The 15,649-nt window shown below is 38.2% G+C and overlaps 1 protein-coding gene and 1 long non-coding RNA gene across 3 annotated transcripts in view; both read right to left on the reverse strand.

Annotated features, from left to right (window-relative positions):
* LOC120425344 (titin) overlaps nt 1–15,649 on the reverse strand; it is a 344,797-nt gene that overhangs the window by 200,647 nt on the left and 128,501 nt on the right. The window lies entirely within an intron of this gene.
* On the reverse strand, nt 6,430–7,615 carry LOC120425346 (uncharacterized). The gene is made up of 2 exons (XR_005606506.2): nt 7,226–7,615; nt 6,430–6,957 (listed from the first exon to the last, which is right to left on the reverse strand). It is a non-coding gene; the product is annotated as an uncharacterized LOC120425346 (long non-coding RNA).

Here is a 15,649-nt window from a genome sequence, read left to right on the forward strand (position 1 = left end):
TAAGTTTTCGTTTTGCCAAATGAAATAATGGAGATGGTTGTTAAAAATTGTGATGTCGATATGATAGATATTGGAGGTAATTATAATAATTTTAAAGCTTATTCCTCACAATCGGTGGCTCTAATTCAGCTGCGATTGAAATTTTATCGATAAATGTAGGGGAAATAGAGCCAAAAAACCAATTTGCTTCATCAAAAATATTTCTTCTGAAATCACAGTTTTAAATGTCATTTTTTATTCGCATTTTTTTTTCGCAAAAAATGTTCAAACTATTTTTGAAGTTCTATGGCTATGCTAACGATGTCAGAAATTTATCATAATTGTGTGTTTTTAATAATTTTTTTTTTCAAATTTATGCTTTTTTTATTTTTTCTGCCAAGATGGCGGTCAATCATAGTCAATCAGACCACGCATTAAGCGCCATATTTAAGCATTGCTATTTGGCTGCATTAAATGCTCCTTTAGGAGCTTATGGTTTTAAGTGAGCTTTCTGCATGCCTAATGTCACTTGACAGCTACAACACCCTTGGTTTTAAAGAAGCATGCGATAAAACCGTTTGGCATGGCATTGCCATCTGGTTTTAATGCCTTTATTAAAACTTTCATAAAACCTTATTGAAAGCCAGTCGGCTTTTATTTTCACCAGATTTTATGCCCGAGGCATAAAACCTTCTTAGAACCTTTTAATTAGCTCTTGCTTATTTGTTTCCGTGAATGCCCAAATAAAACTATTAAGCAATCAAGATACTACCATAAAACCTCAATAAAATGAGGGGGGGCATAGTTTCAGCATTTGCATAGAAAAAGTGTTTTAAACTGCATTTTATACTAGTTCAGTTGTTTTGCAATCATTCATTTTCAAAAAATGAAAGATTTGACGAAAACAAAAATTTTAGCCAAAAAAACATAAACATAGCAAATTTTCAAAAAATCAAGAGAATTTTAGATCAACTCAAACATGCTAAAACTGATTGTAAACGCAAGGGAACGCATCTAAAATCGATTTCAGCAGATTGTACTTAAATTTCATTGACATTTTGAAGTTTTTTGAAAAAAAAAAAAAAATTGCCCCTAGATTTTTCGGGCCAACTTGAAGTTGAATTCCCAACATACGTATTTTTCATTTTTTAGATGGTTTACGGTATCAAAAATACATCTTTTGAGCCATAGTGCGTGATGGTGCAATATTTTGTTTATGAAGGAATTTATGAATTTGAAAATAGATTTTTTTTTGGAAATCTAGACTAAAAATAAATAAAAAATAAACAGAAATGCAATCGAAAAGTTACTTTAGTTTTTTTTTATAAAATGTATCATTTTCAAGCTAATAAACTTACATTAAATGTATAAATTTTAAAATTTTTGTTGGGTACAAAATTCATTTTTGAATTAAGTTATTTTAAAAAGTTAATCAGAATTGAACTGTGCATTATAATACTTTCCGTAAAATGCACAATTTTTAAGTGATAATCATTTTAGCAGATTGCAGACTGGATTTCGCCATGTTAAGTGGTGATTTTCTAAGCCCAAGTTGCCTAGAAATTGATAGTAGGGAATAAAACCTGAACCAGATTCACACCATCATAGCAGCCGTCCATTGCCGGCCGCTCCCACCTCCACCGCGCACCAGGAACAAGGAAAGGGATTTGGAAGACGGGAAGTGTTGATGCTTCACTTTTTTAAGGGGACAAGGGAAATTCTCCACGGTGTCCCCAAGTTAGTTTCGCTTGTAGTTGGACGGTTTTTGGGAAGGTGTAAGGTCTAGGATACGCTTTAATATTATCAAGCATTTTTTTATGCGTAACAAAAAAGTGACCATTTTTGAAAACAACTTTTTCCGTTATGAAACAAAATTGAGACTTTTCTTGTCAGCCTATCCATTTGAGAGCTAAAATTTTCAATATTCAATATCAATTTCAACAGGTCTCAACAGATCGATGCCCGTGTGCTCTCTTGTTCTATCTAGATAGAAAACCCAGTAAGCTTAGTACAAAAGAGCAAACCGGCATCGAAATGCAACGAAAAGCATTGCTACACGCAACATCATTCACTGCCCTTGCAACATCAAGCCATCTACGCGACACTACATCCAACAACCTCTCTTCCAATTTACCGCGCAACACATTGATATTCTCACCAAAATCAACCGCTCTCAAACCTTCTCACGCTCTCACTCTCTCCCTCTCTCGTGCTCACTTAGCATTTGTTTTTGTTTATTTTCTTCGTCAACACCACGCGATACGCGAGGTTCAAAACGTGCAGGTGAAAATCTACCTTACCGACTGCTCGTTCTTGCGGTGCGCGATCGACGCTCCGGCTAGATCGCAAAGATTTCACGATGCCCGAAAAGGTTGCCTTTTAGTATGCACGCCAAGTGCCGCTGACCCGTGGTGAGATGACTGACTGTGGTGTACGCACGCAAACGGAATGGTAATCGGAGACTTTGACTTTTACGTTTCAGGTTGGGTGTTTGTTTACAGTTTTGCTAGCAGCAGAATAGTTTTGCGTAACGGATCGCGTGCAACCTGCTGGAGATATAGGATTGCAACCATTTAACTGATCCACCACAACTCAGCGAACCGCAAGGCGGGTTGCAGCTTCTAGGAATTGCATCAGCTGTCAAGTAGGCGCCTTTTGGTGGATCAAGGCAGTCAGGTGTTTTAGAAAGAGGTCATGACCGATAACCTGAATAAAGATAATTGGAACAAGCTACCAGCTTCGGAGAACCTTATGGCGTCGATTAGTGCGCAGAAACCTGCTGCTCCAAAGCCCTAGATACGATCGCGCGGATTATCTGCAGCGGAAACCTCGTTCCAGTACGCTAATTTCTCTGTGCCAGGCGGAGTAAAAGGTGCAGCAAAGCTGCTGCTCTCTGTAATTACAGGCAAAAAACAACTACAATTAAAAGGCGCGCGCGCGCACACTCACTCGCTTTGCTTACAGGTGTAATTGGACCTGCTCTCCGGTGTAGTAGAAACATCTCCTAAGCCTCTACCTCCGGGTGTGTGTCCGGAACAAGCCGCGGCCGCTCCGTAACTCGTTCAATTTACTTTCATCAATTATGTAGAGCGCGTGTTTCGTCGATCGATCGGCGATCCGCGCTCGACCGCGATCTTTCTCTTGGACTAAGCTCTACGTGTCGTGTTTGCATAGATAATGAGTTTCCGCGCCACGTGAAGATTCGCGCAACCGCGGCCTACTGCGGTGTAATCAAGCGGTGATCAAGGAGGCGACGTAACCCGCTCAGGTGCCGGGCTCCGCAAGATCGAGCGATCTTCTGCTGACGTTTCTCGCGGAAGAAACTGCGCGTAACGACGGTTGACGGACAGCTGTCACCGGGCGTCGTCATGGCGCTTGCGGTTTGACACTAAAGGCGCCCCCCGTAGAAATGCCCGAAAATGACGAATTATCACTTGAAGATTACGCGGCGGCGCGCATGACTTGACAGTTTCAATCAACCGCGCTCAATCAAAGTTCCAGCAGCGTTCGCGGGATCGGGAAGGAAACCAGACAATACCAGCCATTTACGAAACTAGACCAACCGGCCTGATGTGGTCGGCGGAGCTGAATCAAGCATCGGGCCGCAATTAATCTCAATCCGCGGTAGAATGGTCGACGCTCCCTTGCCGCCGCAACTTTCCCCCCTAGAAGACTCGAGGTCTGGAGGTTTACTCGAACGCAAACCTATTAAAGCTGATGATTTTTCATTCCGCGCGGGATCTTGATCTGCTACTTCTCGAGGGGTCGGCCGCTGTTCGGCGAAGAAGATGGAGGGTGGATCTTTATCAGCGGACTTTCAGGGAACGGTCTTGGGCAACAGGTTACAGGGCTCCGTTAGGCGAAGGGTATTAAGCTTCGGGAGAAAGACACGACGCGGAATTAATCTCGCTATCGCAATCGGTTTTGGGAAGCGGTTGGTAAATTGGTTTTCAGTGTCGGATTGGTGAAGAGTTCAGAAGTTCAGATCAGTGACACTAAGTAGCTTATGTTAAAAAAATCTGACGTTAGTGGGATTCGAACTCGCGTCGGTGTTATCACCACCGTTAGATCTGCGCTTTTACCAATTGAGTTACAGTCACCTTGTCCAAACTGAGCGCTCAGTACGGATGACACCTCGAAAAAGTATCTTTTTCGTTTAGCGTGGAGACGCTTGGATAAAATCATCATTTTCAAATGTCTAAAGATTTCTCATTAATCATAACCCCATCTTAAAACAGTGCAGTGTAGCCATTTTCGCAAACAAACGCTTCAATTCACACTTGAAGAGTCTTGAAACTCGCAGACGCACCCGTCCACCTCAGCGTTAATTAAATCGAACGAATTGATTTACTTCCAACGGCTTGCGCCGTCGTCGGAGAATTCCCGTCGTTATAAATGCAGCGCTAATAAATTCCGTTTTCTCGGACTAATTACCGACGTGCCGTTTTGAAGGCAGAGATTTGCGGCGCGTAGTGCGTCCATCCCGGGAATTCCCGGGACAAAAATCCCGGGATTTTTCCAAAACCGGGAATTCCCGGATCCCGGGATTTTTAATATTTTTTCCCGGGAATTCCCGAAATTGAAAAAAAAAACAATTTTGGTCTATTATAATTAGGGAGTACATAGTAATCGATACGAATTTGAAGCATAAAAAATTTGTATTCGGCATATTTCAGTATTAATTTGGTTATTAGGGAAATTTGTTAAAATTTAAGTTCACAAATCCGAAAAAATGCCTTGCTCATTAAATATTTTCTGTATAATTTAATGTATTTTTAAAAGACTGGGTATTATATTTACGTATATTTAAGATTTTAAATAAGAAAAAAACATATTAGACAAATTAGACAAATTAAGACAGCTATTCAAGTTAATTTTTTGTATCGTGTTTTGAATAACTTCTGTTAAAACTGGATCAAAACAAAACAATTAGTACACCGATTTTCGAATTAAATGCTCTGAAATCCTATGCTTATTCAGCCTGTAATCCTGTTTCTTCCCAGTTGGCGGAGTATTTTAAAGATAATTTGTTAAATATGTTTTATATAAAATAAGAAATTCAAAACTTATCTAAAATTTTACATTGACTGGTATCATTTTATTTCTAGAGTTTTTTTTAAAGGTCCTATAAATGAAAGACAATATCTTACATTTAAAAAAAAATCTGGATTTGCTGTCGTTTCTCGTTTTTTAGACATTTTGAATTAAATTTTTTAAGCTTTTCTAGTTATTACTTATAAAAAATACATAAAATAAATATATTTATAAAACATTTATTTAATTTAAATCACATTGGAATCAAAAATTGTAATTTATTTGAAATCCAAGGCACATGAAAGAACAATACAAAAATCCATTTTTAATTAATTTTAAGTTTTAAAAACTGTCGTCCTTGTTTGAATTGAAGTGTAGATTATCACCATTTTTTATTATTGAGCTTATTCTATGGTTTCTAGCATGAAAAAATATTCCTTATTATGAAAACATAGATTTTATGACTGCTTGAAAAATTTCCCGGGATCCCGGGAATTCCCGGGATTTCGAAAATATTTTTCCCGTTTCCCGGGAAATTCAAAACCCGGGAAAATTGGACGCCCTAGCGGCGCGTGTGGAAATTGTGTGATTGAGACGTCAGCTGAACGCGTAAATTTGCAAAGTGAACAAAGGAAAAACTTACCACCCACAAAAATGCGAAATATTTGCTGGTAACGCGTGGAAAATTCAACCTATAGGAGATAGCGTCCGATTTGTGGGTGTCGTCCAAGCTAAACAAATCAAACTGGGGTGGATTTTAGAAACGATACAGAATGTTTGCACAGATGTTGGGGGGACGGGCACTGTCACAACAGGTCAACGTTGAGCGATGAGTTTTAATGGATTGCAGAGGTTGGCGTTTTTACTCACATTTTTGGACGATGTTTTGTTTGACACACCTGTTATGGTTGCATGCCGAGGGAATTTAATTTTATTCAACTTGAAGATTTGTTGGAGGCCCAGTGCAAAAAAATATAATTTAACCCAAAAATGACGAACTTCTCATCACAGTGTCCTGATGTTAACAATGATCGAGCTCGAGCTGTCACATTACCCAAGTAACCACAAGCATTTAATCAAAACTCTATATTCACTCTTAATAAACATTCTCAATGCTATGACACTTTAAATAGACTTTCCAAATGTTTTGAAACATTTGTAGCTTGAAACATTATTACCTACTGTATAATGACATATAGAACAGCCAATTAAAGTTTCAAAGCATTTAGCACAATAATGTTTTGAAGCATTAATGGTAAGCTTTATATATCACTGTAAAGTAAGCCATTAATGTTACATCACACTTTGACATTTCTTAAATGTTTCAAAACACTAACTCAACTCTAGTGAGGGCAATAAAAGTTTGGCAGTATTTCGTGGTATTTTTATGTTTATGGTTGGAAAAATCGATCCGCGTCTATAAAAAAGGTGAGTTTATTACATTAAATTTAACTAGGTTTTGTTTAAAATTATTCTTATTTCTAGCTGCGATGGCAAAAACAAAATCCGGAAAGGAGGAGGTCCAGGTTTTGCTGTGTGCTCGAACCGTAGGTCCGCGAGGGCGAGCCGCTTCGTTGGCCGCTCAGGGCGTCGCTGAAAAGTCGCTCAGAATCACCACGGCGCGCACACCGGCGGAAGCTGCATGCCATCGGCGGAAACCGCTCCAAGACGCCAGGACCGGGTGCCTAGTCGGCACTCTGAGCCCTGGCCGCATCGAAGACGTGATGCCGATCCCGTCCGATTTGCCTCGCCGAAGGGAGGTCGCCGCGAGAGAGAGTGCTGACATTTTTGTGGTGGCTTTTTTGTGACGCTGTGCATGTTTCCTTTTACAAACTCAGGAAATGTAATTAATGAGGAATAAAGGATGAAAAAAGTAAATATACAAGTGCGTTATATCGTGATTAACCTTTGTAGCTAAGTGAAGAATAAATGCTCCTATTTAACCTGCCATACATACCATACCATACCAATCAGCTTAGAACACCATACGCGGTGCCCGTGCTGTATCAAGAAGGTTGTTCCATGTTGCTCGGTTCTGGGCTGCAGCTCGCCAGTCTCCTAGGTTGCAGATCTTTCTTAGGTCCGCCTCGATCTGATTTCCCCATCGTGCACGCTGTGCTCCTGCTCTTCGGCCTGTGCCGCCATCGGGTCGCGCGCGGTCAAAGAGCATCCTGACAGGATGGTCTTCGTCCATCCTCGCGACATGGTTAACCTGCCAGGTGTTTTTATTTTCCCTGAGTAAAATAAAGTTGTTCTGACTGACTGTATTGAAAAACATCAACTGTTCATACATATTTCAGAACGGACGAGACGGTTGGCGCAGCGCATCAAGGAGAAACATCTCATAAAAATTCAATTCAACACGCCGTTTAAAATCTCCAATCTAGAGGAACTCAACAAAAAATCACAAATAAGCTTTCAAAAACATAATCTCAGCGTGAAAAGCACTCTCCCCAGAAAGAGAGAGCTGCGCAAAGCTTTTTGAATGTTTCTATTTTTAATACTGTCGGTAAAGCAGTATTTTGACATTTTACCACGGTATAACTTTATATCAACTCTACCCGTCGCCACTCAATTTTACCTCTATGCGTATAAAGTGAATATAAAGTAGCCTGTCCCATTTTGAGGTCATGTCGAGGAATTTCAGGTGCTCACTTCTTAAATGATAGATTATGATGTTAGGAACAATGTTTTCTTAGACAAGAAAAAATAATAAAATACTTTCTCGCACCCCCTAGTCAATTTACTAAAAAAAGTCACTTTTTTGAACAAATTTTCTAAAATCGCTTGGAATCAATACAAAAACTGCTTCGATCAGGTGTGTATTATCTTCAAACGATAGGTTTTTGTCCATAGATTAAGATGCACTATCAATATTGGACCAAAATTTAAGTTTTTGGACTCTCCCAGGCGGATTTGTGTCGAAAAAATCGCATTTTTTCGAAACTTTTTTCAGAAATGTTCATTTAATTTAGGGTAGCCTATTTTTCCCAGTAAAACCAATACATGCAGCTTGTAGGAAATTTCATGGCGAACATTTTTCCCTCTGAGAAAATCCAATTTCGACACTCCAGAGCCGAGATATTTGAGTTTTAGTGAGGAAAAAAGTGGCAATTTTCAAAATTTCTCAAAATTCAGAAGCAAGGCCTACTAATTACACGATGTAGCAAGCATATGTCTCAAAGGTCAGGGTATGCTTTTTTATAGTAATTTTGGCCGCTGAATCCGAATCTGAAATCAAATTTTGTGTAAACAGTGATGTTTTGGAGCTACACCCTTTTGGAATGTTATTTGCGTGTTTAAGAGGCAGTTTTTGTAAATATTGCTCGGTTTGTTCTAGAGGTCGTATCGAGGTGCTCCGATTTGGATGAAACTTTCAGCGTTTGTTTGTCTATACATGAGATGAACTCATGCCAAATATGAGCCTCTACGACAAAGGGAAGTGGGGTAAAAACGGGCATTGAATTTTGAATTTTCCGAGGATTTCGAATATAACAAAAGTTAGACTAAAAACAGCCGCTAATGGACAATAACTAACGTTGTAAAATGTTTGTTCTAGAAAAATCGAAAAACTATGAGGAAAACTGCGATTGGCCAAAAAGTTAGGCTTATAGTCCATGAAATTCCCTAACTTTTGAACTAAAATAGTATGGGTGTTGCTGACTGTTGCAAAAAGATATTGAGGTTTAAAAAAAACCATTTCTAACAGTAATTTGCAAAAGCTATGAGAAAATGTTAAACCAATCCTGGACGTCTATGGCTCATTCATTTTGAAGTGCTTCAAAAGACCTTTCGAATGCATCAAAGAGAGTTGGAATTGATGAAGTTTTACTAAAATGCGAGCAATTTTAAGATTTTTTATGTTTTTTGGACCTCGAACTTCAATGCCCGTTTTACCCCACTTCCCTTTGTCGTAGAGGCTCATATTTGGCATGAGTTCATCTCATGTATAGACAAACAAACGCTGAAAGTTTCATCTAAATCGGAGCACCTCGATACGACCTCTAGAACAAACCGAGCAATATTTACAAAAACTGCCTCTTAAACACGCAAATAACATTCCGAAAGGGTGTAGCTTCAAAACATCACTGTTTACACGAAATTTGATTTCAGATTCGGATTCAGCGGCCAAAATTACTATAAAAAAGCATACCCTGACCTTTGAGACATATGCTTGCTACATCGTGTAATTAGTAGGCCTTGCTTCTGAATTTTGAGAAATTTTGAAAATTGCTTCTTTTTTCCTCACTAAAACACAAATATCTCGGCTCTGGAGTGTCGAAATTGGATTTTTTCAGAAGGAAAAATGTTCGCCATGAAATTTCCTACAAGCTGCATGCATTGGTTTCACTGGGAAAAATAGGCTACCCTAAATTAAATGAACATTTCTGAAAAAAGTTTCGAAAAAATGCGATTTTTTCGACACAAATCCGCCTGGGAGAGTCCAAAAACTTAAATTTTGGTCCAATATTGATAGTGCATCTTAATCTATGGACAAAAACCTATCGTTTGAAGATAATACACACCTGATCGAAGCAGTTTTTGTATTGATTCCAAGCGATTTTAGAAAATTTGTTCAAAAAAGTGACTTTTTTTAGTAAATCGACTAGGGGGTGCGAGAAAGTATTTTATTATTTTTTCTTGTCTAAGAAAACATTGTTCCTAACATCATAATCTATCATTTAAGAAGTGAGCACCTGAAATTCCTCGACATGACCTCAAAATGGGACAGGCTAATATAAAGTTTTGAGACTCTATTGGAATACTTTATATGTTGATATAGAGGGGACTTAAAGCTACCTTATACAGTCCCGCGGTTACTTGGGTAGTGCGTAATAGGGCTGACATATCGGGCGGTCTGTCAAAAAAACCAGCTAGAAGTTGCTTGACAAAAAGCTTTTGCTAGAACTGCTGACTAGAAAGTCTTAAATTACCAAAATACGTATTTTTTAATATTCGAAATTTTTTGATATGTTGATATAACACATCGTGAAAATCGTGTTTTTTGGAAAATATCGAAAACCTGGACAAAAAAAACTTAATTGAAATCAAAAAGTACTTAAATTTTAATTTTAATCAAGCTTTACTTTTAAAAAGGTCTAATAATAGAAAAATTTCCAAATTTCTTATTTTAGATAAATTTTTAATATTTTTAAAAATATTTATATTGAAAAGATCAGAAAAATTTCGTAAAAGTTTAATTTTAAAATTGAAAATCGGACAAATAGTTTCCGAGATTCCGAGAAATGGTCAGTTGAAAATAACAGCCTAATTCGATGACACTTTGAGTGGCTGTATCTCAAAAAATGATTGACCGATTTTCAAAGTCTTAGAAAGATAAATATAGGAAATTTTCTCAGCTTTTCAGAAATATTTTTTTCGTAGGGTGCTTTTGTTTCAAAAAGTTTTTTTAATTTGCTGAAAAACGAACAAAAATCCAAAATTTATACCTAAAAGTAGCTATAAATTGAAAACGGTAGGTCAAGGTTTTTGATATTTTCCTAAAAAATGTCCTAATCATAACCTACTACTTTTCCGAAGACACCGAAGAATTTTATACATTTAGCTACCCGTTTTGTATTACCAGCCCCCAAAATTGTATGGAGACTTGTATGGAAAAACTGCAGATGCAAAATGAAATCAAAAAATGAAAATTTAAAAATCACGATAAAATTTCCGAAATTTTAGAGAACTACACCCAAAACTGGGCAGCGCTTGTCCGAGAGAATAATGGCCTCGAGTCGAGTTAATAGTGGTACCACTCACGGACACAGAGAACACAGCTCGAGATTGGCGAGAGAATTATTCTATCGAGGTTCATTTGCAAAAAAAGTTCATCCGTCAAAACAAAAAACCAAAAGTGTCAACTACGGGAATCGAACCAGAGACCTTTGACACACTAACTCAATAACTTAACTGCCTCGGCCACCACAGCTTGGTGATCAAGGAGTCAGATGTCAATGTATGGCACTTGTTGTAGATTTATTGTTTCAATTAACGAATGAACTCATTTGTCATGATGGTGTGCGTTGGTAGCACTATTCTCTCGATTTTGGCGCTGAGCCCTCAATAAATTTTGAGGGAACGATTCTCTCGACTCGGAATTTTGGGTGTAATGTAAAAAAATTGGGTTATTTTTTTTACAAAACACCATTTAAATTTGCCTACACAGAAAAAAAAATCATGGTAATATTACATCTGGGAAGGGGTACATCTTTTATGTCAGAAAAAAGGTGTAATTTTACCTCTGAAAAGTTTAATTTTACCACTTTTCTGGTGTAATGTCACTTTTTCAGTCTAAATTGAGGTAAAATTACATCATAAAAGAGGTAATATTCAACCTTCCAAAATTACAGCTTCCAAATTTACATTATTTTTTACTGTGTATCCATTCGTCGCCTATTCCAACCCGCTAGCATTCATGAGCGAATGATACTCGCAAGCAGCCAGCGAGTGGCTCGAACTGTTCACTCAGCGAACAAATACATCGTGAATATATTTGCCTACTCCGTCGCTCGACGACACTCACACACTACCATGCTCAGCGAAGAGCCATTCTCACAAAATGCCAGAGCGGCAGTCTTTTTGTCTTCACGCCCTCAGTTTGCCATCAATTTGATTTTTTCTTGGTGGAAATTTTTTTGAATGGTGTCTATAATGTTATGAAATCAAAAAAAATGCAAAATTGAATTGATAACATTGATTTTAAGCATCCCAAATCAATGAGTATAACGCATTGCATCAGAGAAAAAATGTTTTCAGTTAAGAGTGATCGGAGACGATCGGCCTGCCGGAGCCGTTCGGAGACTGAGCCGATCAGAGAGAGAAGGAGAGTAGAAGAGAGAGTGTTCGGGAGCGAATGGTGTGAAAGTGACAAACGGTAGGAATTCATCAGGGCACTATCGCGTCGCATGCTATTTGTGCTCGCGAATGGAGTGGTTGATTTTGAGCAATCAGGACCCTTGGTTACAATGAACTTAAACCTCATTGAAATTATTATTTGGAACACCTTTATTTTATTTTTTAAACTGGTAAAGATTGAAAGAATACCAAAACCAAAGTTTTTTTTGAATGCCAATTTATTTTCAAAGAACTGTTCATGTCATAAAGCATGTAAAATTTAAAAAAAAATAGAAATAAATATTTTTAAAACAAATATTTAAAAAAAATGGTTATGTTGATAATTTTGCTAAAATAATAGATTAAAAAAATCAAATTATTTTACAAGAACTAGTCATGTTTAAAAAAAACCAAAATTTATAATAATTCTTTGTTATTTATATTAAGTAAATCCAATAAATTTTCAAAGATATGCTTATGTTCAACAGAATGCAAAAAATGAAAGAAGTTAATCTTGAAGAAACTTTTTTTTCTAAAAACTACTCATGTCGAAAGTTATAAAAAAAAACTCACACAAATAAATGAAAGAAATAATCCAACTGCTTGAAAGAATGTAAATCTTTTTATTAACATTTTTGACAACCGGATTATTTCTAACAATTTTACCAACCAGAGAATCAACCAAACAGTTAATCATTAAACTTCTGGATGCGATTAGCTCAGTAAGGGAAAGTAATGTATCAAATTGGACTTGATCTGGACACGCTTAAAAGATGAGCTATTGAATGTTTACATTGACATGCTAACAGACTTTTTTACAAAAAAAAGTCATCATTTATGAATCCTTTCGACGTCGAATTTCATCTTCAACTGCACGTGCCCACCAAACATAACCTCAGTCCGTTCCCAAGCTCACATTTTGGCAACAACCCTCGCGCGTGCTTGCGTTGCTGATCCAGCCACAATAACAACTTGTCACGCCGGTGGTTCCGTTACCTTTTTCCGATTCGCCGATTTGTGCAGTCGTCCGGCGACCACCGCAGATTTGAGGTTGGACCAACTTGATACGCTTTCCCGACTCCCAATCATTATTGACAGTTATACGGCGGGCCGAAGACGCCACTCACTCTGCAGTCCCCGTCACAGCATCGGTTCTGATGATCACGGGGATTGAGGGGACGTTCTGCAATTTGCCCCCCTTTCTCACAAGTAGACATTCCAAAACAAACCTCAAACACGTAAATTACTAGTCTGGTGTAGCAAATTTGCGTGACTCATCTTCATCTTCGTCAAGAAATCGGGCTGAAGGAAGGCAAACTGGCTGATATAACAAGTCGGCGGAAGATGATTATTGCTTTTGCGCGGCGGAGAAAATTGAACCAGAATCTTGTTAAAGCTGGTAGTAATTACCAACACGTGGTACAAAACAAACTCATAAATGGTTCAAGCTGCAGCACGATCAACGACTCCTACAAGTTCTTGGGGAAACCCTTGAGCGTCCAAAGTGTGAATCCAGTGTGCAAGACCCAGTGCTGCCAACAATCCGGTCCAGCTAAGAGCCGTGCTGCAAACCATAAGGTTTTCCAGAGCCAACCAAGTGGAAGTGGTTATCGCGATCTGTTTACCTTCCTTCCAACAACATCCCAACTTTCTTGGTGCGCAACAGCAGACGTGCGTAACCGAGTGCTCGACTGGACGGAATAATTGTGAGCACCGGGAAGAAAAAGACCAGAACAAACACGGTGATTGTGTGTTGTTGGACCGTGGCATTCCCCGACAAGTAGCTGTACTTCTTGTGGTCGCACAACAAACATTGCCGGTCGTTGTTTCGGTCTGCGGTAATTGTTTTGACAGCTGCTGTCAAAACCGGACCAGTGTTGCCGGGGTTTTCCAGCAAATTGAGCGCAGCCAATTTCCACGAGTGGAACTAGGTTTGTGGTCTTTCTCGGATGGGAACGGCTCAGTTCCGTGGATCATTGACCGAATCCGAAACGGATCATCATCGGAGAGGTCCATGGCCAAACCGAGAATGTGGTCGTGGTGTAATCAAACCACCCAAAACAAGCGCGTCGATGGAGGTGGGGTTTCATGTTTTGCAAAGGGGAAGGCGCTGAACCGCGGCTTGTAAGCTCAAATGTTCGAGCCGATGTTTTGCAAAATGTTTGATCTGTTGAATGTTTGCTAACTAGCTGGTTAAACATAGGATTTGACTATAGCCGGTTGATCGATCTGGGAGGTCTGTGAGCTTTTGATCTGTGGTGAATGTGAGCGAATGTTATTATTATCATTGTTAACGAGAAAAATCTCGATTTATTACATATTTGCCTTTTTTTCTTTTCCAGACACCTGTCAAGACTCTTTTTGGTCTGGACTCCAAGAAGTCCTACTACTCAGAGGTTCCGATCACTACGCCGGGAAAATGTCGTCGATCTTGAGGTACGTTTATACAGTTTCCATTTAAGTTTTTGATCAAAATGATTAAGTTATTTTTCTTTGGCTTGATTGAAAATTAGGGTGTTTCACGTTAAGGGTGTTTCAGAAATAAAAGTTTTCAGGATTTTTTTTCCTCTCCAAGAAAGTTGTTAGCCATGCCAATCCAACTAATCTAATTTGACAGATAAATAACACAACTCTACATTTTTAAGGTTGATGTTAGTAAACGCTTTAGTTTCGCCAATCAACAGAATTGAATTCTAAATAATTTCCTGCGAAACAATAAAGTTGCAAATTTCGGGCACAAAAGAAGCGAGGCGCCTCCATGGTTTCATTCTGAGAGAGAATCAATCAAGAGAGAATCAATGGAGGCGGTTGGTTTCTTAGATTTTTTTTATAACATTTGTACCCGAAGTTTACAATTTTATTCTTTCGCAGGAAATTCACCTGAATTCAATTCTGTCGATTGGAGCGTGTCAAGGGATCCCAAATCTGTCATACCTTCACTCAAAAAAATGAGTTCGCGTAAACGTGAACAGCGTTCATGCCAACGGGAACCAGGAAGAAAACTGTTCACTTTCATGGTGCACTATAAAAGTCAATGCACTATAAAAGTTGAACAGTCTTCTTCCTGGTTCCCGTTGGCATGAACGCTGTTCACGTTTACGCGAACTAATTTGTTTTGAGTGTTGACGAAACTGTAGCGAATATTGACATCAACATTAAAAATGTAGAGTTGTGTTATCAATTAAAATGTGCTCAGTTTAATTTTTAATGAAAAATGCTACATTTTTAGTGGCCATCAGACAGTTAAAGTATTTTCGCAACAGGTTTGAATTTATTTCATTCCCGTTTGAAATTCCTGGAAAGGCAATGAAAAAATTAAAATATTTTAACATTATTTTGACTGGCTTTACCTATTCTGATTTTGATGTAAATTTACATAAAAAAGGATATATTAAACTAGAGGTGGGCAAAAACCGCTCTTTTTGAGAGCCGCTCATTTTCGTTCGTTCATTAAAAAGAGCCGCTCCTTTGAACGGCTCTTTCGCTCTTTTTTAAAATGTGGATGGAAAAGTTTTTTTTAAGAATCTTGTGATTTTATAAGTTATTTCACATTGTACTTTTACAAATTATTTGATAAAAAAAATTAAAACTGAAAACGGGAAGATGCTTTTGAAGACCATAGGGCTTGGCGGTCTCTATGTCAAGATTTCTACTCGAACCTAAACATTCGAGTAATTGAATGGCATCCAAACTTAAATCTAGGAAAAATTGCTATTAATTTAAAAATTGCGATTATTTCGGCAAGAATTGAAATAATGCTGATATTTTGTTTGGAGAAAACATACTGTGAACTCTT

This window comes from Culex pipiens, chromosome 3 (genome assembly GCF_016801865.2).
Source record: "Culex pipiens pallens isolate TS chromosome 3, TS_CPP_V2, whole genome shotgun sequence".
NCBI lineage: Eukaryota > Metazoa > Arthropoda > Insecta > Diptera > Culicidae > Culex > Culex pipiens.